The 26,285-nt window shown below is 36.2% G+C and overlaps 1 long non-coding RNA gene across 1 annotated transcript in view; it reads right to left on the reverse strand.

The window, feature by feature from the left end:
• Positions 1 to 696: 696 nt before the first annotated feature.
• The window catches only part of LOC308653942, a 55,003-nt gene continuing 29,414 nt past the window's right edge, over positions 697 to 26,285 (reverse strand). Inside the window, exon 3 of the long non-coding RNA XR_014023142.1 lies at positions 697 to 723. This is a non-coding gene — a long non-coding RNA (uncharacterized lncRNA). The remainder of the gene's footprint in view (positions 724 to 26,285) is intronic.

The following is a 26,285-nucleotide window of genomic DNA, read 5'->3' on the forward strand; positions in this document are numbered from 1 at the left end:
CATGTTCTTTTTGATGGGACAAGAAACTGTGCAAACTTTATGGGAAGAAATAAATTTACTTTAACCTATTAATTACACTTGTAGAAATTTATCCTAAAGAAATAAATGTACAAAGATTTGTGCATAAAAATGAGGATTTTGCAAATCATTTAACACTCCCATTAAAAGGCAGGATTTGGAAAAGTGGAACAAAAACATGATCTAACTATATGCTGCCTACAAAATAAAAATAGGTTGAAAGTGAAAGTACAGGAAAATGCATACCATGAAAATAGTAATCAAAAGGAACCTGATATGCCTATGTTAATATAAGACAAAATTGACTTTAAGGCAAAATAGGTTACCAGGATAGGGAAGGAAATTTACAATAATAAAATCAAGAAGACATACATTTATAAGTATATACTCACCTAATAACTGAGCCCAAGAATTAGTTTAATAATAGTAGTTGGAGATTTTAAGACCTCATTTTCAGTAGTAGACATGACAAATTAGGAAGAAGATCAACAAGAAAATAGACTTGAATAACACTATAAACCAACTTAACCTAAGAGGTATCTACCAAAAACTCCATATAGTAACAGTAGAATACACATTCTTCTCAATTGCACATGGAATACTCTCCAGGACAGGCCACAAAACAAGTCTCAATACTTACCTTACAAGGTTTGGTAAGCCAGGCTGGGGCTGGGGCTCTGTGGTAACAGCACTTGCCTCACACTCCTCAGGGAGGGAGGGAGGAAGGAAGGAAGGAAGGAAGGAAGGAAGGAAGGAAGGAAGGAAGGAAAGATTGGTAAGCCATAAAATAAGTATCAATACATTTGAAATGACTGAAATCATAAAATTATATTCTCCAATAACAATGAATTAAAATTTAAAACCAATCAGAAGAAGGAAAACAAGGAATCAAAAAAAATGTGAAAATAAACCAACACACTCTTACATAACAGATAAAAATAGAAGCCTCAAGGGAAAAGATAAAATGCTTTGAGATAAATGAAGATACAACAAACAAAAATGTGTAGGAGACAGCAAAAACAAGTCTTAGAAGGAAATTTATAACTATAAACACCTACTTTTGCTAAAAGTGAAATCATTAAGCTAATTCTTAGCCTTAACAAACTAGAGAAGGTAAACAAACCAACCCTGAAAAATCATAAGTAAATAAATAATAAAAATTACAGCATAAATTAATAATATAGAGAATAATAAATATAGAAAAAATGAATGACAGTAAAGTCATTGTTGTGCATCAAAGGACACTATAAAGTCAGTGAAAGAACAGCCAAAAATGCAAGATAATATCTGCAAATGATATATTTAATCATAATCAAAAATAAGAAGTTCTGGGCTGGAGTCATGGCTCAGTGGTAGAGCACTTGACTAGCATGTGTGAGGCACAGGGTTCGATTCTCAGCACCACATATAAATAAATAAAGGTTCATTAAAAACTAAAAAAAAAAAATTTAAAAAAAGAAGTTCTAAGGTTCAATGATAAAAAGAAACAACCCAACTTAAAAATGGACAAATGAGCTGGGTGCAGTCACTCATGCCTATAAACCCAGCAACTCAGGAGGCTGAGGCAGGAGGATTACAAGTTCAAAGCCAGCCTCAGCAATTTAGCAAGGCCCTAAGCAACTCAAAGAGACCCATCTCAAAATAAAAAAATAAAAAGGGCTGAGGATGTAGCTCAGTGGTTAAGCAACCCTGGGTTCAATCTCCAGTACCAAAAAATACAAAAAATAAATAAAAAGAACTAATGGCTTGGAAACAAACATTTCTCAAAAGATAGTCATATGGCCAATAAGCCTATAAAAAGATTTTCAACATCTTTAGTCATTAATATTAAAACAATACCTCTATGAAGTAATAGATACCACTTCACTTTAATAAAGATGACTGTGATAACATTAATAATAATATATTATGTAGCAATGTGTAGAGAGAAATCAGAACCCCCATACACTGCTAATGGAGTGTAAAATAAATAATAGAGCAATTTGGGAAAACCACTTGGCAGTTTCTCAAAGAGTGAAACATAGAAACAGAGTTACCATATGACCCAGGAATTTTCCTCTCATGTGCATAAGCAAGAGAATTGAAATAGGCTCACACAAAAACTTGTAGCAAGAAAAAGTGGAAACCATCCAAATACCATGAACTGACGAACAGATAATCAAAAGATGATACATCCATGCAACAGAATATTATCCCACTTCAACAAAGAATGAAATACTGTTGCAACATGGGTGAGTCTTGAAACATCAGGCTAAGTGCAAGAAGTCAAACATGAAAGACCATATTTTTTTATGGTTCTTCTAAATTATATACACAGAACACAATGCATAGAAAGTAAACAATGGTTTCTAGGGGATCTAGGGGGATGGTTCAGTGTTTCTTTTGGCATTGATGAAAATGTTCTGGAATTCTGATAATGGTAATGGTTGCACAACCTTATGGATATGCAGAATAATGGTAAATTGTACAATCAAAAGGGTGAATTTAATGGCATGTGAATTACACCAGGAAGGAAGGAAATAAATCAATCATGGTAAGGCCCACAAGGTGAGACCCAGGCAAGATAAAGATAAATTATATGAATCTTAAATTCTGACAACCCCAAATATAAACCATCATCATTTCAATTTGTTTTGAAGTATAAAGACTTCAATTAACTGGCTCAAGTTTACATAGTTAAACTACTCATTTGTGGAGTTTAGACACATTCAGATTACAAAGTCATAGACTTAACTGTGACATCTCCCTTTCCTCTGGTCTGAGTGTTAAAATAGTTCCTCATATCACACAATTTCATTACTGTCCAGAGAAATGGAAGGAGACAGAGAAAATATTAAAAATAATGGAGGTAGGTTTGTTTATTAGAAAAATAAGTGTGAGAACTACATTGGGCCATAATAGTTATCTAAAAGTAAGAGTGATCAACAAAATAAGTTTCATCTGAGTAAGTCAATGTTCAGTCAACTTTTTCACCACTGTGACTAAATGACCTAATCAGAACAATTACAGAGGAGGAAAATTTTATTTGAGGACTCACAGTTTCAGAGGTTTTAGTCCATAGAAGGCCAGCTTCATTGATCAGGGTGGAGGTTAGGCCAAACATCATGGAGCAAGAGGCTTATAGAGGTAAGCAACTCAAATCATGGTGATCAGGAAGCAAAGAGCAAGACTCCTCTCACCAGATACAAATATATACCCAAATCCACACCCCAATTCCCACCTTCTGCACCCACACCCTACCACTTCAGTTACCACTCAGTTAATTCTTATCAGCGGATTAAATCACTAATTAGGTTAAGACTCTTACAACCCAATCACTTCTCCTCTGAACTGTCTTACATTGTCTCCCACATAAGCTTTTGGGGGACACCTTACATCCAAACCATAACACTCAGTCATACTTATATACTTATATCTTACATAATCATGCATTCCTAGGGCTGAATAGTTAGAACAAAACACTTGGTAGTCAGAAACTGAAATGTTCATCTTATATGTATACCCAAAATGACTTCGTAATTCTAAAAAGCCCATTTTATTGACAAAAATTCTGCATATTATGATTTATGATAGTGTCATACAGCCCAAAGGCTAATTTCTGGGTTCAAATCTCATATGACTAGTTGGCAAATCTTAATTGTACTCCTCTCCCTGACAGCCATGTCAAAATTATGTCTTTGATTACAAAGGAGATAAAAAGATAAAAAATGGATAAAAAACAGAACCACTGACACACACACACAAAAGAAATCCAAAGGTATCTCAGACTGATAATATAACAGATCAGTTTTATCATCATGATAGATAGCAAATAAAACAATGTATCGTCTTCATGTACTAGTATTTCTTTCATATTTCAGGAAAAAATTAACCATTTTTCTTATAATTAATTTTCCCCATTTTAAAGAACTAATGAGAATTGTGTGAACCCGAAGGAAGAAGTTTTAGAGTAAACATAAAAGGAAAAAATCATAGGGAATATGAGAGAGAACAAAACCTGTATTTGATGGATAGACCCTTTGGGGAAGAAAAGAGTGCAATGTTAGCAAACAACAGAGATCATAGCTCTGTTCAAATCCTGTTTTTCATCCATTTTACCAATAAAATTATGAGAGTATTGAAATCCCTGTAAAATACTATTAGAAGGAAAAATAGTACAAAATGTATATAATAACACTATATCTAAATTATTTAAATGATGTAAGTCTCCATATTCGCATATTATACCTCAGAACATAAGACACAAAATTCATGTCATCTTTAAAGATCTAAAATGACAAAATAAATTAAATACAAATAAACTTATTAAATGAGCAAAAACTACATACCAGAAACTATAAGATTTGACATTAATGTGGAGAACAACTCAAAAGTGGCTTGTTAATTTAAAAAAAGAAAAACTAGAAGGAATGCAAAATCACTGGAAAAAAGTGAAATGTAATCATCCCAAATGCATGGTTTTCATTTTTACTAGACTATGAATTAAATAATAATAAAATCTCCTTTTAATATTTTTAAAACATTTTGATAGTCATAACAGCAACAACTGAGGTAAAACATCTTGTGTAGTAGGCAGTCGGGGAAGCAATTGTTCCCATGTCATAGGACAATTCCTAGAATTAAGACATACAGTGCACAGTGGAAAACATGGCATAAATTTGTTTCATTGCTCCTTGACAATGTGTAGTAAGTACAAATACAACTCTTGGAAATAATGCAAGAGGCAACTAAAGGAAAACACAGAAGTATAGAGACAGGAAGACAAACTGATTAGGGACCCCAGGACTGTAAGGGTAGAGCACTAGACTTTTTCATGATCTCTCACTGAACAGAAGATAGTTACTCAGTTCTGGTATCTCCTGACATCAAGCTAACAACAGAAGGCAACCCAGAAAGACTCATTTATTTTTCCCTAAATCAGTGGGAGTCCTGCCCAAACCCAGAAGGCCTAGCAGTACTGAAGACTGATCAGAAGTTCCACTGACATAAAGGCCAAGAAAGCACTCTCCTCTTATGTGGGCCCGAGACCATCCTCCCAACTGAGGGTTACCATACAGTACCAGCAAACGGGAATCCAGGACATCAAGTAGCCCAGCTCAAGCTGCCTTTTGGTCCACAAGGGCCAGAGAATCTCTTCTCCTAGACAGAACCAAAGCAGGCAGAAAGAAGTGCTTGTCATCACCTTAGACCATACCCTCCCTTCTTCCAGCCAGAAGCACCAGGAGCCTGCACTGGGGAGACCCGTGGGAGCCCAAGAAGCACTCAACAGCTAATAAATGAAAACAGCAGCACAAAGTTCTTAAAAATTAAGCTTCCACCAGAATCAAATTAACAAAATGAGGTCAGGACCTGCAAACTAAGATGGTCTTGTCAAAGTGAATTTAAAAAAATATGATCCAATTCTATGCTGCTTACATGAAACTCATAGAAAATTCAATATAGGTTGGTTGACAATAAAAGAATAGAAAATTCATTTTCAAGAAATGTAAAGGGATGTATAAATATCTGATAAACTACATTTTTTTTCAAGTAATTAATAGGAATTCACTAGGGACAAAGAATGTGTTATAGTTTGGATGTGGAATACCTCCCAAGGCTCATATGTTGAAGGCTTGGTCCCCAATTCAGGAATGTGCAGAGGTGGGGCCTTTGGGAAGGTGATTAGATCATGAGAGCTCTAACCTCATCAGTGTATTAATCTATTGAGGAATTCATACATCTATGACATTATTGGGAGGTGGTAGAAACTATAGGAGGTGAGGCCTAGTTGGAAGAAGTCAGTCACGGGAAGTGTGCCCTGGATGGTATGTTTTGTCCCTAGCCCTTTATCTCTCTCTCTCTCTCTCTCTCTCTCTCTCTCTCTCTCTCTCTCTCTCTCGACACACCCTCACACTTCTTCCTGGCTGCCTTCCTCTATAGTGTTCTGCCTCACCTCAGACCCAAAGCAATGCAGCCAGCCAACCATGGACTGAAATTTCTGAAACCATGAGACAAAATAAATCTTTCCCCTTTTAAGTTGATTTTCTCAAGGATTTTCTCACAGCCATGAAAAGCTACTACAGAATGATATTATTTAATGATGAAGGGATCAATCCATCAAGAGAAAATAATAATTCAAATGTGTACACACTAAACAAGAAAATAGTTTCAAGCAAAATTAGTAGAGTTAAAAGAATAGATAAATCATAGTTGAGGATTTCAATATCTAACATTCATCAACTGAAAAAAACTACCAAAGATCAGCAATGATATACACATCTAAACAATACAACCAAAAGGATACCTATGCCTAGTTACATAGAATATACTGTTTTACTGAAGTGCTCATGAATCATTCATCAATCTGAATCCCAACACAAACTTTAACAATTTTATTAAATTGAAATTAATTTATTTTTTTACTCTATAGACTCAAACTAGAAATCCATAACAGAAAATCTTTAAACATATGGGAATTAAACAACACATGCCTAAATAATCCATGGGCCAAATAGCCTCAAAGAAAGTTTTAAAAATAGAAAGAACTAAATGAAAATTAAAATATATCAAAATATGTAAAAAAAGTATGATTGAGAGAAAACAATTTTCATCAGAGAAGAGGAAAAGTCTCAAATTAATAAGTTGCTGTCTCCAGAAACTAGAAATGAAAGAAAAATACACACGAAGTAAGCAAAATAAAAGTAATAAAGATAAGAACAGAAATGTGTGTGATTGGAAACAGGAAAACAAGACAGAAAAAATCAATGAGGCAAAACACTGCTTGTCCAAAAATGTTAATAAAATTGTCAAACCACTAGCTAATTTTTTAAAAACACAATTTAAAAAAAAATAAGGAAAAGACAGAAATTACCAATGTAAAAGATGAAACAGAGGCTACTGTAACAGATCCTGCAGTCATTTAAAAAATTATAAAGGAGGGCTGGGGTTGTGGCTCAGCAGTAGAGTGCTTGCCTAGCACGTGTGAGGCCGTGGGTTTGATCCTCAGCACCATGTAAAAATAAATAAAGGTATTGTATCCAACTACAACTAAAAAATAAATATTAAAAAAATATAAAGGAATACTACAATCAACTTTATGCTTATAAATTCAACAAGTTTGAAGAAATGTACCAATTCCTTGAACACCAAAATCTACCAAATATTAAGATGAAGCAAATAACCTGAATAGTCCTATAACCATAAAAGAAATTGAATTTATAACTTAAAGGCTTCTTAAAAAAATCTCTAGGTCAAATGGTTCCACTGGCAAACTCTACCCAATGCTTAAAGAATAATGAACACTACTAATTCTATACTATCTCTTCCAGCAAATAAGGAACACTCCAGTGCTTACTTTATGAGGCTAATATTACTTAAATATCAAAGTTATATGAATACAAGACAAAAAACAAAACTATAGACCAATTTTCTAATAAATTTTCACATAAAAATCCTTAACTATTTAAGCAAATCAAATTTAGTAATGTATATAAAGAATTAAATACCACAACCAACTAGTATTTATTCTAGTTATAAAAGGCTGTTTCAACATTTGAAAATCAATCAATGTAATCCACCAAACTGACATCTAAAGAAGAAAAATTACACAATCAGATCAATTGGTGTAGAGATAGTATTTGACAAAAACTCAACATCCATCATTATTATTTAAAAAGAAAACTCTCAGGAGATTAGGAATAGAGGGCTACTACCTTAATTTGATAAAGGGAATCTACCATATAACCTATAACTAACAATGTTCTTAATGATAAAACAACTGAATGTTTCCTCCTAAAGCAGAACAAGGAAAGAAAGCCTTTTCTCCCTACTCCAACTCAACTGCAATAAAACAAGAAAAAGAAAGAGGGAAAAGTCATATGGCTTGAAATGCAAGACATAAGATTCCCTATCTGCAGATGACATTATTGTTTGCATGGAAAAATCCCAAGAAATCTACAAATATAAATACTCCTAGAACCATAAGTAAGTTCAGTAAGGTTGCAAGATACAAGATCAACACATAAAAGTCAATAGCATTTTATATACAACAGTGAATACGACAACTGAAGATAAAAAGAGCAAATGCCAGTAATCCCAGCAACTGAGGAGACGGAGGCAGGAGGAATGCAAGTTCAAGACCAGTCTCAGCAACTTAGCAAGGCCCTAAGTAACTTAGTGAGACCCTGTCTCAAAATAAGAAAGGGTTTGGAAATTTACCTCAGTGGTTAAAAACCCACAGGTTTAATTCCCGGTACAAGAGAGGGAGGGTACAAGAAGGGAGGGGAGAAGAGGGGAGAGGAGGGGAGAAGAAGGAAGGGGAAACATAGTACCTTTACAATCATTCCAAAGAAACTGAAGTACTCAGGTATAATCTTACCTAACACGCACAGGATCTGTATACTAAAAAGTTCCAAGTAAATGCTGATGAAAGAAACCCAAGAACATCTAAATAGAAGAAATATACTATGTTCCTAGTCACATAGTAAAGATGTCATTATCCCTCAATTGATCAATATCTGTCTTAGTCCATTTGTGTTGTTCTGACAAAAATACTAGATGGCTTATCCACAACTTAAATTTGTTTGTTAAATTTGTTTCTTACAGTCCAAAACCAGCATGCTGGCAGGTTTGGTGTTCATGAGGGTCCACTTTCTAGTTCACAAAAGGCCTACTTTTTGCTGTGTTCTCACATGGTAGAAGGGGTAAGGGATGTCTCTGAGGTTTTTATTATAAAGGCATTAATCGCACTCTGGAAAGTCCCACCTTCATGACCCAATTGCCTACCTAAGGCTCTACCTAATATCATCCACATTAGAGACTAAGTTATGAATTTGGAGAAGATGCAAACGTTGTCTATAGCATTCCTCCCCAGCTCACCAAAATTCACATCCTTCTCACTTGCAAAATACATTTATTCCATTCCAATGGCACAAAAAAAAATCTTAACTTGTTCCAGCATCAACCTTAAAATCTAAGTTCAAAGTCTAAGTATCATCTAAATTAGATATGGATAGGACTCAAGGTACACTTCATCCTGAGGCAAATTGCTTGCCATCTGTGATTTGTTAAACCAACAAGTTAACTGCTTTTAAAGTACAATGAATGGGAGAGGACATACATAGAAAAGATTTCAAGAGGAGAAACAGGCAAGAAGGAAGGCATAACAGGTTTCAAGTCCGAAACAAATGGAACAAAATCCATTAGACCTCAAAGTTCAAGAATAATCCTCCTTGGATGAATGTTCTGGCTGCCCTGGAGAGGGTCCTGTCCTCCTAAACCATTGGGGAAGTGTTCCTTCCCTGACATCTTTGCCATTTAGGCAGGGGTCTCCCATGTTTCCAAGCAACTAACCCCAATGAGTGACCCTGTCCCCCAGTATCTCTGTGTCTTTGCCCTACCCTCACAGCTCTCTGTCTGGGCCCCATGGATCCTGGGACTGGGGCCCCATACCTATGACTTTGCAGAGGCCCTGTCTTGTAAAATTTAGGATACGAAAGCATGCCCCACTGATTCTGCTGGGTACAGCCTGCATTGCATCAGGGATCTCCAGAGCCATAACCGGGGCAGCAAAAGAGTGTGGTAACTGGAGTGCTGTGAGCAGAGACTATGATGTTAGGCAGTACCAGGCAGGGTGCACTGAGACCCTGCAGGTACCACTGGTCCTTGTATTCTGGGTGTGTGGTAGGAGTGGCAGCTCTGATGCTTTCTAAGTTACCTTCAGGGTCATTCTCCTATTTTCTTGGACAATAGGTACTGGCTTCTGTTTAGACAAATGACTAATCTTATCAAATAAGTCTGTGGTCATCCCCCTTTGTGTTCTCTTCCAAACACACTTCCTCACTCTTTACAATGTGGATAGGCTTAGAATTTTCCAAAGCTGTACATTTCATTTATTAAGAGTGATGAAATAATAAAAGTTACATACTCTATTAATTCCTAGGGCCATTGCAAAAGAAGTTTTACATTACTATAAAAATAAAGCTATAATCATTAAATCTGCCTCTTAACTGAAAAGTTGATTTTGAAAAACTGCAATTACCCCCACCAGGTTCATTAAGTAGACACACTTATTAGGGTGTTCTTGCTACAAAATGCAGAGTATAGAACATATTTATGATCCTGGCCCAGTGCCCATCTTTCAGAAATGCCATGCTTACTGACAGAACCTGAAACTTTAAAGGTTGCTTATAATTATGATTCTGTGATTCTGCCTGACAGAAATCAGAAACCCTGGCAAAGCCACAGAGTTAAACTTAAAATTAAAAAGAAAGAGATGAGTACATAGGGTTAGGAATAAAACTTTTGATAAAATGAGTTATCTTTTGAAGTAGAATATCAATGAATTTCTAAGTATTATAGTTTCAACTCAGAATCATACATTTGAGTTATATAGTTACTGGGTCCAAAAGAGATTGATTCAAGTGTTAGCCTCTTGAACAGTGACCAGATACAAAAAGAACAATAAATAAATACCAGCCATTTAACTCATAAGGAGATTGTTGCAATCAATTAGTGAGTGACCACATAGCCTTTCACAATCTTGTAATAAATGTAGGCATAAGTCACCATTGTGCCTGGGCTTTAGAGCCCAGGACATCTCATTGGACTATCTAAAAGAGATAGTAATTATCTGCCTAGAGAGGCTGATAGGGTTCTTGAATGTTTAATCATGTTTCAGTACCCAGGCCTTCAAAATCATATCCTAACAATTCACCACAAGTCAGTAAATGAGAATTCTCCCACTTTAAAAGCTGTTCTATTAGTAGCTCTTAATATTTATTACACGAGTGTATGTATCACTAGATCCCAGTGCTAATAAATAAAGATGGCTTTAATACTTTCAATGAATATTTTCAAATTTAGTAAGGTAATGGGTTTGTCCAATTTTAAGCAGCATAGCTTCACAAATGAGGTATTTGGCATGGAACCTGATTTAAAATGCATCATCTTCTCAAGTGATTGAATCATTGTAATGAAAACTTATAATCTGTAGCATATTATAGAAGTAAATGAATTGAATTCCTCTATCAAAATTATACACGGGAGACCCGCACCTCAAGCCTGTGAGACGGCACCTTGATCCGTGAAGACCAGGGAGACCACACCTTGACCCTTGAGAACACACCTTGTCCTGCCATACCGCACTTCCTCCCTGAGACTGTCCATCAGCGCGCGAGACTGGCACTTAGACCAGCGACACCACACCTCAGCCCTCCTCCAGACCCGCACGTGGACCCTGAGACCTCACCTTGACCACACCTAGTCCCACGAGGCTGCACCTCGGCCTGGAGGACCCTTCCTGGTCCCGCAAAGAAAAGAAAGAAAGGAGTAAACTGACCTGGAAGGTGAGCAAAGCCCTGACAACGACCGGTTTAATGGTTAGCGGTCCATCTCGCTGGCTCCAAGCGACCGGCTCGCCAGCTCCATGAGACGACACCTGGACCCGTGAGGACCCACAGACCGAACTCAGCCCACGAGATCAGCACTTCAACCCAGCTCGTGAGACCTCACCTCTACCCCCGGACTGGCACTTCGACCTGGGATGCTTCACCTCAGCCTGGAAGACCCGCAACTTGTCCTACAAGTCAAAAAAAGACCTTTGCCATCCTGGAAGGTAAGCAAAGACTTGACTACTTAGTGGAAACTAGACTACTAGTGGAAAGGTTAGCGGCCCTCGGGCAGTGGGTGGTCCTTCTACCAAAGAGAGAAAAGATACAGTAACATACTATATTTGACCACTTGGAAATGCCCACCGCCCTTTGGGAAGATTAAGTGGTCATTTGTAGAAGCCCTGTGTATATTATATGAAAAAGCTGCTCTCAACTTGCCCCCCCCACCAAGTCTTTTAAAATTTTTGCTACATCTAGACATTCTAAATGTAAAGAGGTCGCGAACGTTTGATAGAGTCAGAAAATAGCATCTTGTAAATGCCCATTTGTTTTAAAAAATCAGAAGTGTCTTTTTGGAATTTACTTTGAAATGGATTTGTTAGACCACCTCTACCAGCGGCACTTGTCCACGTAGAGGACATAGAGAAGACTTTGACCATGAGAAGGAGGAGTCCTGTGCCAGATAGGTTTTATGTAAAAGACATTTTCCTATTATAACCATTTTTTGTATGTGCATTTTATTCCTCGTTACTGTATATAGAGTTGAAAATGCTAAGTACTTTTTTTGAACTATCTAGACTTTATAGATGTTTCAAAGTACCAGGGATATGTTAAAAGTAGAAGTGGTAAAATATAACACATAACACATTTTGTAAATTTTTTGTTAAAATTGTTATGAAATTTTGTTTTGTTTTGTTTGTTTGTTTTTTGCCCAAGGGCAGGGGGCAATAGCCAACCCCCTGTTGAGTAGTACACAGTTGTGTGCTGGTTCTTGGGAACACCATCCAAGTGTGCTTATGATGAGGCAAGAATCCTTCCTTATGTCTGTGGGTTTTGTTTTACTTTGCTGTTGCACATAGTGAACATAAAGGACAGTCAACTCTTAATCTATATTTCATCTTTCTAGGGGTTAAAGAGGTTGTCAGTGTATGACAAAAGTAGAATAAATAAACAGATTTTCTATGTTTTTTTGTTAAAATTCCTAGGAAGGATTGTTTTCTGAAAATTTGATCATCATAGCCCACTGGGTCCATGAAGGGAGAGAATGCTCATATTTTTAAGATATTTTCAAAAGAGAAGTATTTTTATATGTGTGCAGTTTATTCAAAACTATCATGTACGTAGTGGACAAACTGAGTCCTTGAAACATTTAGTCTGTCTAGACAGTAGAAGTACCCGATATATGTTAAATGTAGAGATAGTGAAATATAACTTTGTAAATATATTTTTGCTATAATTCATGTGAAATATTGTCTTTGGGGAATGGAACTGTTAAACCACCTCTGCAAGCAGTATAGTACTATTTGTACTTGTTCAGTTATGTGGAGGAGATGAGGGAAGCAATTTCAAAAGGTAATATGTTAGTGTGTTCATACTTATACATTTTCAGACATCAGTTTTCTGTATGTTTTGTGCATTTTGTTTTGCTGTGTAGATAGTGTATATAATGGACAAATGAGTCCAAAACATGCAATATCTAGTCTCTAGATGTTAAAGAGGTTGTCAGTGTATGACCAAGTAGTTAGTGAAATTAACACATTTTGTATATTTTGTGTTGAAATTCATAGGAAAGCTTGTCCTCTGTAAATGACTTTTGGATATGAATTGGTTAAACCATTTCTAAGTGTTGCTTTGCCTGGGCTTGTCCACTGGACAAGTAGAAGGAAGAAGGGAAAGGATCAAGGACAAAAATGGTCATATTAGAAGGTACCTCAGAATATAACCACTGCTACATGTGCAATTTTATTTACCAGTGCTGTGTGCATAGTGGATACATTCCTATGTGGAATATCTGGTCCTTTTATATATTTAGAAGTGTTTGATATATTTTAAGACTGGAAGAAGTAGAGTAAAACTTTTTGTTAATAGTTTTTGAAAGCTTTTGGTCAGCCATGACCATCACATTAGTACCACAAGGTCATCCCAAATGCCATTTCTGAAAATCAATAGAATTTTACTGGGTGTAGGCTATTTTATTGAACACAATTGTCAAAATCAACTTGTGTCTAATTTAATTTGTAACTTGATTTATACCTACAATGCTTGTATATTAGACAAAAGATTAAGAAGCATCAATTTATTCTCAGGAAAAAAAAGGACTTTTCAAATAAATAGCATTATTATTTTTCAGAGAAATCAACACACTGTGTTTCTAAAATATATTAATTATTCAGAAGTAATAAAGGCAAAAAAGAAGAAAAAAGTTAAAAAAAGAAGGAAAAGCTCATAGGACAGACATATGATTGTATAGATTGATATAGAATAATTACAGGACAAAATTCAACACCTATTGATAAAATCTCTCAGGTAAGAAGGACCAGGGAGTGTTATGGATTAAATTATAACCCCAAATACAGGTGTAAGATCAAAACTCCACACCTAAGAATAAGGTCCGTTTTTGAGAAATGACATTATTATGGTATGATGACCTAAGATCAGGTGATGAGGGAATAAAATGAGCTCACAGTTCAGTCTGGTATACCATCTTTTTTTAAAAAAATTGGTTGTTCACAACATTACAAAGCTCTTGACATATCATATTTCATACATTAGAATCAAGTGGGTTATGAACTCCCATTTTTACCCCAAATACAGATTGCAGAATCACATCGGTTACACATCACATTTTTACATACTGCCATATTAGTGACTGTTGTATTCTGCTACCTTTCCTATCCTCTACTATCCCCCCTCCCCTCCCCTCCCATCTTCTCTCTCTACCCCATCTACTGTAATTCATTTCCCTCCATGTTTGTTATCCCATTCCCCTCATAACCTCTTATATGTAATTTTGTATATCCATGAGGGTCTCCTTCCATTTCCATGCAATTTCCCTTCTCTTTCCTTTTCCCTCCCACCTCTCACCTCTGTTTAATGTTAATCTTCTTCTCATGCTCTTCCTCCCAACTCTGTTCTTAGTTACTCTCCTTATATCAAAGAAGACATTTGGCATTTGTTTTTTAGGGACTGGCTAGCTTCACTAAGCATAATCTGCTCTAGTGCCATCCATTTCCCTGCAAATTCCGTGATTTTGTCATTTTTTAGTGCTGTGTAATACTCCATGGTGTATAAATGCCACATTTTTTTATTCATTCATCTATTGAAGGGCATCTGGGTTGATTCCACGGTCTAGCAATTGTGAATTGTGCTGCTATGAACATCGACGTGGCAGTATCCCTGTAGCATGCTCTTTTAAGGTCTTCAGGAAATAGTCCGAGAAGGGCAATAGCTGGGTCTGGTTTACCATCTTATAAGGAGAGTGGGGCAGACTCTTGGTTTGGTGTGGCTTGCATCCTTGAAAGGAGAGCAGAAAATGTTGTGATTCAGTGTGACTTATGTCATTATAGGACTATCTTCACTTCTATTTAGTTGATGTTTGTAGTGAAACATTTAATTCCCTTACATCTCATTTTGGTTATGTTGGTTATGTCCCATAGGTATTTTTTGGTAGTTCCCATGGGGGAATGCATTTAACAAGAGAAAGGGACACCACCCTGATGCAAATATATGGCAGGGTAACTTCAGTAGCATAGAGAATGCTGTTGCTGCATCTCTCCATCTGCACTTCCTGAGTCAGTTATATCACAATGTTATATGCCTATGCACTGTATTCAGTACCATAGAATAAAGTTGGGATTTCTGCTATGAAAAAAAAAAGCCACCAAAGTTCTACAGCAATAATCCCATGTAAACAAACAGATTGATAATACTTTTTAAAATTCAAGCCCTCAAGACTAGTACATATACTAATTGTTTTCAATAGCATGAATGTAGATATAATGAGCATAATAGTTTACTGAAGAAAGGGGAGCAGTGGTAGGGAGAGGTTATGTTTGGATGAGTTGGACTTATAGGATGAGCCAAAAAGAAAACCTCAAACCAAATCCTTGAGTTCTCAGTGGAAGGTCTTGCTCAGCAAATAAGATTGCCTTAGGAAATATTAATGAAAGCAGCCTGTTCTGTTCTTCTTTGTAGTGGTTTTAGGGTGCCCACACTCTTGAATACAGTCAAGTACTGCATTTATTTTCCAGAAGTGTGGGTATTCCTTGTAGCTCAATCAGTGACACACAGGATCAACTTTCTCCCATAGTGTTCTCATCTGAAAATTGAATGAGAATTCCTTACCTTTCACAGTTTTGTTTTCATGATCAAACAATGAAAAAAGAGGTTCAATAAACAATAGGCACCAAAAAAATTATATATGGTTCAAAATCCTTTTTGCTTCAACACAGAGAAACTAGCAGACAAATACAATTACTTAGATAAGCCATTATCCAGAACATCTGAAGAATGCTATTTATGCAATTTTTGTTTAATCCTACTATCACAGCTGAGTACAAATACTCAGCCATGACCATCACATTAGTACTACAAGGCCATCCCAAATGCCATTTCTGAAAATCAATACAATTTTACTGGGTCCAGGCTATTTTATTGCCACAATTGTCAAAATCAACCTGTGTCTAATTTAATTTGTAACTTGATTTATACCTACAATATTTGTATATTAGACAAAAGATTAAGAAGCATCAGTTCATTCTCAAAAAAATAGACCTTTCAAATAAATAGCATTATTAGTTTTCACACAAATCAACACACAGTGTTTCCAAAATATATATAATAATTATTCAGAAGTAATAAAGGCAAGCACCCTCTTGTGAAAAGCAATTCCAATAGATATTGCTTATGACAATTTTGTGGCACTTAAAAATTCCCCAACATATCAGTATATATAGGTTATAAATTTATTCTAAAAGACTTCATTTTTGTTTGTAAGGTTCAATTTATACGAAGATAGACATTCATGAAATTTCATGCTAGTTTAGCTTTGAAATTGCCTCTAATGTAACTAAAGTTAATTGTTTTTTTAATATTTATCTTTTAGTTGTAGTTGGACACAATACCTTTATTTTATTTATTTTTATGTGGTGATGAACATCAAACCCAAGGCCCCGAAAGTGCTAAGTGAGTGCTCCACCACTGAGCCACAACTCCAGCCCTGAAGTTAATTATTTTTGTTTTTAGTATTTATTTTTTAGTTTATAGGTGGACACAATATTTTATTTTATTTATGTGGTGCTGAGAATCGAACCCAGTGCCTCACATATGCTAGGCAAGTGCTCTACCTCTGAGCCACAACCCTAGCCCCTGAAGTTAATTGTTTTTTGAAAGACAAATATATAGCCCATTTTTCCTTTTGAGACTGAATGTGCATTGTCATTATAAACTGGAATATTATAAGCTAAATTTCCTTGATCTAAAGATCTTTATATATTCTGTCCTAGCATAGGAAAAAACAATTTCTGTCCTTAAAACCTGGAAGCCCTGGTTCAGGTACCTATGGAATAAAAAAAATAAATAAAATCTGAAAGACCTCAGATCAGGGGTTTCTTATTGACTTCAACTGACCATTTTACTTTTGAAATTGAATATAAATATAATAATTAGCCACAAGTTGATTTTATTTGCTTTTGTCACCCCAAAATTATCACTAGAAATAACTGAATGTTTAAAATTACAGAGTAAGTGGTGTTCTACATTGGGCTAGAGTTGCAAACAAAGAATATCTATACCTTTTATTAAACACATTTTGAGGTCTTTCAACTTGGTCAGGAGATCCTCCCATTACAATATTCATAGCAGCAGAAAAGGATGGAGTCAGGCAGCCTGCTGCCTAGCACCTAGCAGTGTCTGCTATATATTCATACCATACTGCATTTGTGATGTTTAGTCCATTCCTTGTTTAGCAAGCCCCCTCCTATGACTTGTTCCTTCCCTAATCCAGACCCAGGATGCTTTCATCATACCTAACTCTTGTCATTATCCTCAGTACCACCATTCCTTTTCCAAAGTTACACTATATATTTATCAATACAACCATTTATCCTTTGTAGAATAAATCAGACAGAATAAATCTGTTTCCAAATTCAGGTGGATCTCCAAACCACTGCTATGTAACTCTGGTGTAATTTCCCACAGCAGCTATTTCCAATGTCTCTTCAAGTCCCCTTCTTGCTATAAACCATTTTGTACTCATCAGAAAACTTCATCTCCCATGCTCAGACAATGAGGCTAGTAAACATGGAATCACTCAGCTTTCTGACCCATCTCATCCCTTTTTTACCAATAACAGCCAGAAACCTGGCCTTCCTGTTATTCGAGGTTAATTCCACTGCACATGCTCTTTATATGACCCCTTCCAATCTCTTCAATTCTCTACTGAACAAGATATTCTATCCTGAAATTTCCCTCTTTGCTTTTGCTCCCACATTCACATAGTCGGGTAGTACAGCCTATTTTAATCCTCTTTTACCTACCACCTCATCTCCCCCTCTCTTGACAAACCATGTTCATTGAAAACCCAGTTATATCCAGTCACCATTTGCTATACCCAAATCCTAAACTCCAATTATTTTCAAGTCATTGATTGCCCCTACCGCCACTGAAGGTACTTTGACAAGGGTGAAAAAATGATTAATCCCATCATTAAATGTGGATTCCTTTTATAGTGCATCTTATTTGTCCACCCTGTAAATGTTAACATTGTAGAAGACAGCTTGGAACAGAAATTGGAACACTTCCTTGCACTTGCAAAACTCTACCTTAATTTATTTTTCCCTTCTTGCTCTTTGACAATTTCTTCTCCAACTTCTTTGAGATGCTCTTATTTTTCTGAGTGCTTAAATGTTAGTAGACCCCAACAGGTCTATTCTCTGGATTTCTTCTCTTTCCGAGGAACATCGTTAACTTCTACACCTTCATTTACCATATATTTGACTCCCATCTTTATTCTCTCATTTATTTACCAAATATTTTCAAGCAACTTCTAGATACTTGGTTTTCTTCTGGGTCCTGCTCACATGTTTTCAAAGGCATCTCAAATCCCATATCTCAAAAATAATATTTTTCCTTAAGTCTTCTTACTCTTAGATTCATTTCCTTGGATATTGACGTCACCCATTCAATCTGGCCCACACCAGAATTATCATAGTTCCTACTTTTGCAAACTACTCAGTGCAAATCAATTCAGTCCCTTTTAGATTACTTGTCATTTATTCTATACATTTCTAGTACCTTGTTATTTCTTATATTTTTCCTGAAACTTACTCTCTCTACTTTCACAAACTTCTGATCCATTCACCTCAGTATTATTTGCCATAAACATGAATTTAATGTGGTGCTTACTGATTACATTGTTTATGAAGACCTCAGCAAAATATCTAAACACTTCAAGTTATAGAAGGCATTTCATTGCTACTCATAGGAAATAATAACTACACTTCATCAAATCTTACTGCATACCAGCTATTTGCACAAAGAATACAACTTACTGCTTAATTTCAATAAATCTGTGGGGAAGGGAGTGGAAATGTTATACCGATCTTAAAGATGATGAAATGGAGAATCAAAGAAATTAATTGTTTAAAGTCACACAGCAACTAAGTGACAGAGATGGGGTTCACTGCATTCCAAACCCATGGTCTTATCTATGCTGCTCTCTTACCTCCTTTTTTACTCCAGATCCATCACTTGCTAATACTCTCCACTCTAGTCATGCCAAGTCTTTTAGAAGATCCCAACATGCATGTCCAAACCTCTACCAAAATGTCCTTTCTTACTTGTACCCTTTTAGAAAATTCTGACTCATCTTAAACACTCAGCAAGGTATGGATTATAAATCAGCTTTGAAAGCAATACCCAAGGAGAACTTCCTAAAATGCCACTTGCAGGCACAGGTTTTGGTATCATTTCATAGCCTCATAAGGCATATGATATTAAGGGACAGCTCTCATTTGGCACAAATAAGGAAAAGATATTTTAAATGAGCTTCAGTAATCTATATTACATCTCATCAACTAGGTAATAACTTTGGCCAATGGTTTTGGCAGAATATAACAAGACAGGTAAATACCCTTCACACATGAACACTTATACATTTATATGCTTTTAAAAGTATGAACTAAGAGCTGGGGTTGTGGCTTAGTGGTACAGTACTTGCCTAGCACGTGCTAGATGCTGGGTTCGATCCTCAGCACCACATATAAATAAACAAATAAATAAATAAAGGTATTGTATCCAACTACAACTTAAAAATATGTATATATTTAAAATGATTTTTTAAAAAAGTGTGAACTAATCGTGGGAGAATTATGTTCAAGTGAAGGAACACTAGCTTTGGAATTACACTCACCTGGTTTTGAAACTATTTCTATCACTTACCAAATATGTATCCATGATATGATACTCAGCCCTCTGAGCTGTCTATTTTCAAAATAGAAGTAAAATAACTAGATTATATGGTTTTGCCAGGATTAAATGATAAAATATTTGGAAAGATCCAAACATGATTTCTGGGAGAGATACTTTACCCTGACAAATTTGGACCCCAGAGTTAAGAGACTGGAAAGAGCAAGAAATTGAAGGGTTCACTCAAATATACATGGTAGATCCCTTATGAAAAGCTGCTGGAATTAAAAGTCATGACTGATCTCCTCACCATCATCAGTTTATACTGTGGTCCTTACAAAGGAAAGATCTCCTGCTTAATAGGAAATTCAAGTTAACCCAGATACCCTTTTAGCAAGAAGCAACCGAGGGGACTAGAAAAACATGGGTGAGTGACCCTATGTGTTCCTCTGCACAGCGACCTACAGTGGCATGGCTCAAGCAGTTAACAGAGCTGTCCTCCACAAACTTATACCATGTAATTAAGAGAAGGGGGGCAGTCTCCCCAGCTTTGTCTCTGAACTGGAAGCCATCCAGGTGGTAACAACTGGAAGGACTTCTGGTAGAAGTGGCGGAATCTTCCAGAGCTTGGAAACACCAAATTGAAACTGGTATGACTGTGCGGCAGCTGCGAGCCCCACAGGATAAGAATGCTGGCAGCCAAGCAGAAAACAGGGCCAGGAGCAGCACAGAGTAGCAAGCAGAGGCTGTAAGCCTGACCATTCCTCCACATGTTTAAAACATATGTTTAGCCCAGCAGGGATTATGGTGACAGCTGAAAAGCCCCTTCAGAAGCTGTCAGAAATGACACTTGTTAAAGCCCTTGGTACTTTAATGTGCCAATAAGGGCATTTTCCTCTCATGTTAGCATGAAGCATGCCTGAGGGAAAACAACAGACAGGCCCAGAGGGTGATAGAGCTGTGCTCAAGAGGCCAGGATACTTCCCCTGGGCCAGGCTTCTTGCCCAACTCCCCTGGCAGCTGGGCTCTTGTCTGATCATCATGGAAGCCAAGAACTACACTACCCCATTTCCCTCAAGTCACCTAGTAAATGCCCAGCTGTCACTGGAGCATCTCCACTTTCCAGTCTCTAAATAAAACACCACAGCATTTGTCTCATGTAGTATATCTCAATAAAGGGTATTTGGAAGGGTAATTTGGTATTTCTAAGTTGTATGATCCAGAGAAACAATTCTTATTATTGAGAAATGCCCCAGGAGTGGCTGCATTGAGAGTGTACTATTTATTACACTTCTCTCTATGAGCTAATGGAAAGATCACATTCCTTATTTGGCTCTTTATTTAGATAAAATAATAATACACCACAGTTTTGGGTCTAGAAATACAATATTTTTTAAAAAATCTTTGTGGTTTTTTTAATTCATAAATTTGGTCAAAGAAAATAAATTTTTAGAAAACTTTTTAAAAAGTAATCATTTCTTTTAAACAATCTGAAATAAAGTGGAGAACTCATAAAAATTCAGACCTACAAATGTCAGTACCATATTTCTGAATGAAAGATTCACTGTCACATTTCAACAAATTAGAACAGAATAATTCTGCAAAGACAGATTTAAGAATCTAAAAATCTATCATGCTAGTTTCAAAATGAAAAGTACTTTATAAGTTAACAGTAAATTCACAGTCATTATACAAACTACTAGCAACCCAAGCCCCTGCCTCTTAATGACCACAATGTTATTGTTCCCTTTATTGTTATATGGTTGTCACCCAAAATCAGTCTCTAAAGTCAAAGGGAGAGCAATTTATTTCTAACACCTTGTCAAGAGATTTTGAAAAACTAGGAGAAAGTTCCCTGTGGAGACACTGACATGAGAATAAAGTCCAACCGACAGGAGGAAGTTAACAAGTTTTCACAACCCTGGGAATAAAAAGTTTTCCATACATGTATATGATATTTTGTTTGACTGTAGTAATCATTTCAGCATAAATATGTATTTCAAAACATCCTGTTGTACACCTTAAATTTATACATTTTTTTAAGCTTCTTACAGCCTATGGTTCTGTCAACAAGACCACAAGAATGAAAGGTGACCAGCTTCATGATTCACCATGAAATAAGCCTAAAAACTTGAGGATACATGTCCCCCAAGAGTAAAGATACTTGGGCTATCAGCACAAAACGAGACAGTAAGAGCAAGAAGATTGTAATATACTGATTCTAAGCGGGTTCAAATATGTCAATATTCAAGAACAGCACCTGACACATGGTTACATTCACTGTACATCAACCAGTATTATTGTTAATCTCTTCATCTGATCTCAAATGGGTGCTGTTTTCTGGGGAATCTAATCCTTCCCACTTATTCACTTTTACCTATTATTACTATCATAATAATATTACCATTATTGCTTTTACTATTATTACTGGCTGAATATAAAAAAAAACTTTAGATAAATTCAATCATTTGGAGACCAAATAAAACCATAAACTGAGTCCAAGGATCAAAAGAAATTGCTCCAACCAGACAACAGCAGTGTGGAGTAGGGTGGGGTGTCAGGATGGCTATGTGCTAGAAAGCGCTGGTTGGTTAGCATGAATAGAGTGCATAGAAATAATAGTGGCCAAGAAATCCCCATTTTCTGATAGTCTTCCAAATAAAAAATGGAAGTTGCTTTTTCCTTTTTAAGAATCCAAGAATGTCTGAGAAATATGTCATATTTCACCATTTTACAGTATTGGTTGCTAAGAAAAATATTCTCTAATGACTTATAACTCTGGAAGTTATTAAATAAGCCCTCTCCACAGAGCTACAAAATTTGTTGTTCTGATGACTCATAAATATTTCAATTATATAGGAAATACTTTTTTTCCTTTTGTTTTGTTGTTGGTTTTTTGTTTGTTTGTTTTGTTTTGTTTTTCTTTTTTTCCTCTTGGGTTTATTACTCTATTGCAGAGATAGTGCAACACTGTCTTATTGGGATAGTAGAAACAGCAATCACTAGAAATTCTGCCCACAGTGTTCATAAACATAACACCCTCTGTGGATACATCCTTCACAGCTGTCAAAGAACTCTCAAAAATCTCTTGCAATCTTCACAACAACCCAATAGGAGGGAGAGGTCTATTGTCCCAACAAATAAACAGTCTGAAGCCCAAATAGATGATTTCTCTTATTTATGATTCAATTGCTTCATCTACCACAATGTGCTCCCAAGATGGACACTGGGCCTTACTTCCAGGTTGCAGTGTGTTAATGTGTACTGGCCTGGGTAGCGCAGTCAACTTAACCCAGAGTTCCAAAGCTTATAAGGTCATCAAGTGGTGTTTAAACTTGGGCTTTCTTCCAACTCATTGTTGGTTATGTGTGTTCATCTGCTCTAGTATATGATAACATTAGAAACCAAAATAATAATACAGAAGTTCCTCCTTGTCTACTGGGGATATGTTCAGCACTCCAACAGATGCCTGAAACCTTAGAGAGTACCAAATCCTATATGTAAGCCCTGAGATACCACAACAGTCAATCTGATAACTGATGGGTGACTAGTGGATATGCTGAACAAAGGGATGATTTGCATCTTGGGCAGATGGAAGTGAGATGGCATAAGGTTTCATTTATGCTACTCAGAATGATGTGTCATTTAAAACTTATGCATTGTGTATTTCTACAATTTTTATTTAATATTTGCAAACTGCAACCAACCATAGGTAAACAAAACTACAGAAAGTTAAACCAAGATAAGGAGGGACTACTGTAATAGAAACTATGAGGTAGCATTTTCATAGACTATATAATTATACAATATTTTTATCCTTACAATATCTCTACAAGTTACTGGTATTCTTATTTTATACATGAGGAAACAGACTCAGGGAAGCTAAGAACTTTCACAGAGCCACGGGGCAGTAGATAATAGCAGATTAGAAAGTTAACTCCAGTTATATTCAAAGTCCACCCTTTTTCATGATAGTTTGTTATTTTAAATCTCAAAATTCCCAATGTCCAATGTGACACTTACCACATGGTTGTTGCACATTCAGAGTGTGTTAATAATTTTTAAAGAACCAAAAGGAAATTAAAATTAAAATTATCCTGAGAATTTTAATTGCTTTCTCCTGCCCACATTGGACATCCCAGCTTTCCTTTTAATAGTCACTCCCAGTCTTCTCTCAAGTAGAAGCCACTCACTCCCACTTCTCTTAATTCAGTTTGCTGGAGGAGTAGCCTTATATACCCTCACTGCTGCTTCCAAACAAGTGCCCTCCACTCTCAGCATCCCCTTTTGTGGCATACTCATTTATACACTTTCCTACATCTTGATCACCACCATCTGATGACCTCCAAGACACATTTCCAGGTTCAATGAAGGACCCTTAGTAACCAAGATAAAACCTACAGCCCTCCATCTGCAATGCCACTGTCTTTGAACTTCTCAGTGGGAAACAAGTGCAAACTGTGATCCACTCCAGTCACCTGGAAGCCTATCATCTCTGAGAACTCTCCCACCCTAAAGGTTTTGATCTTTGTATGTCCCTTCTCTGCCACCTTATTCTACTTCTACTCCTAATCTCTCTGTTAGTGAACCTAATCATTTTTAGTCCACTGTTTCTTCAACAATCTATAGGCTTATACACAATCACCTGCCTCTCTCATATCTTTGCTCTTTCTTTCTCCTCATCTCTTTTCCCTCCACTACAAACATGCTCGATGTTCCATGACCTACAAAGTCTTTACCACAAGCCTACTTTAATTTAAACTATTCCTTTATGTCCCAATTGACTACTAGCTCATGTACTTGAAACTTATACAGGAATAAAATGATGATATGAATACATCTTTACTCCAGCAATGCATTATCCAAATACAAAATAGTTGCCTGTAAATGTTTTTAAGTTTGGCTGGTAACTCTATAAATTCACTGGTTTTTGTCTCCCCAAGTATTATGAAGAAGCTGCCTTCAGCATTCCTGAAGACCAACCCTTAATCTATGCTCACTCCATATGAGGCAATATCTTAAAAGTTTAGGATATGTGAAAGCCAGGCCTTCTGCCATTTTGTGGTAACATTTCTCCAAACCATGTCTTTATCATTTGTAATAAAAGCATGTATGTGCTCCCTCTCAGTTATAAAACACCTTAAAAATAAATATATAAACATGTGGATGACTATTATTTTATACAATAAGCTTATTCATATTTGACCAAGAATTCTTCTCAAAAGCAGAAAACTTAGTTATGATCTTAGTTCATCTTTGATGAGAAAGAAAATATATTTAAAATTCTTAAGTTTTAAGGTAAAATATGAAGTTCCATTTCTGACTTCAATTAATTAAATAAGAAAAATATTTTTATATGAGATACAAAATTCAAAGACGCTATTTTCATATTTTTCTTGCATTTATTTATATTTTATTTGTATTACAGGCAAACACCTAGCCAAGAATGCTATGAATAAGGAATGCTTTGATATGCCAGCTCTATCAGGATAATTTTAAATCCAAAAGAATATTTAATTTTTATCAATAAAAACTCTTCCTTTGTTCATTGACCATCAAATAAATACCATCCCCTTTTGGTGAACATCTAAAAACAGAGAATAGCCAGCTAGGGGTCTGGTCTGTTTTCTGAGATTGGTTCCATTTTCCTCCTCTCACTGATTCTCCTCCAGGTGGCAGTATAGTTCTGATGATGGGCTGTGGCCTCTGATTGCTCTGGCTGGAGTCCCTGCCCTTCCAGTTTCCCTTGTATAAACTAGGACAATTTATTTAACCTGAGCCTTAGTTCCTCATACATAAAATGAAGAAAAGAATAGAACTGACTTTGCAAGATTGTTATAAGGATGAGATGACAGAATGGACAATTACAGCATGTGTCCATCCACACTTATTGCTATTATTATTTTATTTATAAGCATTATGCTAGCTTGTCCTGTGATAGCTCATTAAATATAATTTATTGAACTTATATATTTTAAGCATCTGATTCCTGTTAGGCACTGTAGGTGATAATGCTAAAAACTCAACATAGTCCCTCTTCTCCATAAATTCACAGTCAGCAGGGGAAAAGCAGACATGTAAATTATGAATAGAACAACACAATAAAACCAAAGTACAAAGTACTGCAAAGTACAAAGAAGGGGGATGTTATTACCTCCAATAGGATTAAAGAAAAGGAGAGGAGTCATCTTGTCAAGTAAATGGAAAACAATTGAGTTGGAAATGAAAATGCCCACTTCCTAATATTCTCTCTCTCTCTCTCTCTCTCTCTCTCTCTCACACACACACACACACACACACACACACACACACACACACACACCTTGATGACTCTTAGCTGTTCAGACAAAGGCACTTGGCCTGGGTTCATTCGATTAGATGCTCTTCTGTAAGCCTTTGATTCTTCAGAGATCAAGTTGCTGGAAGAATCAGAGAATATTCTTGGCCCCCATGCATGAGGCCAGGGCTAGTGGTGAGCTGGTAGGGCAGCAG

Source organism: Spermophilus citellus, assembly GCF_964194105.1.
Source record: "Spermophilus citellus genome assembly, chromosome: 7".
Classification (NCBI taxonomy): domain Eukaryota; kingdom Metazoa; phylum Chordata; class Mammalia; order Rodentia; family Sciuridae; genus Spermophilus; species Spermophilus citellus.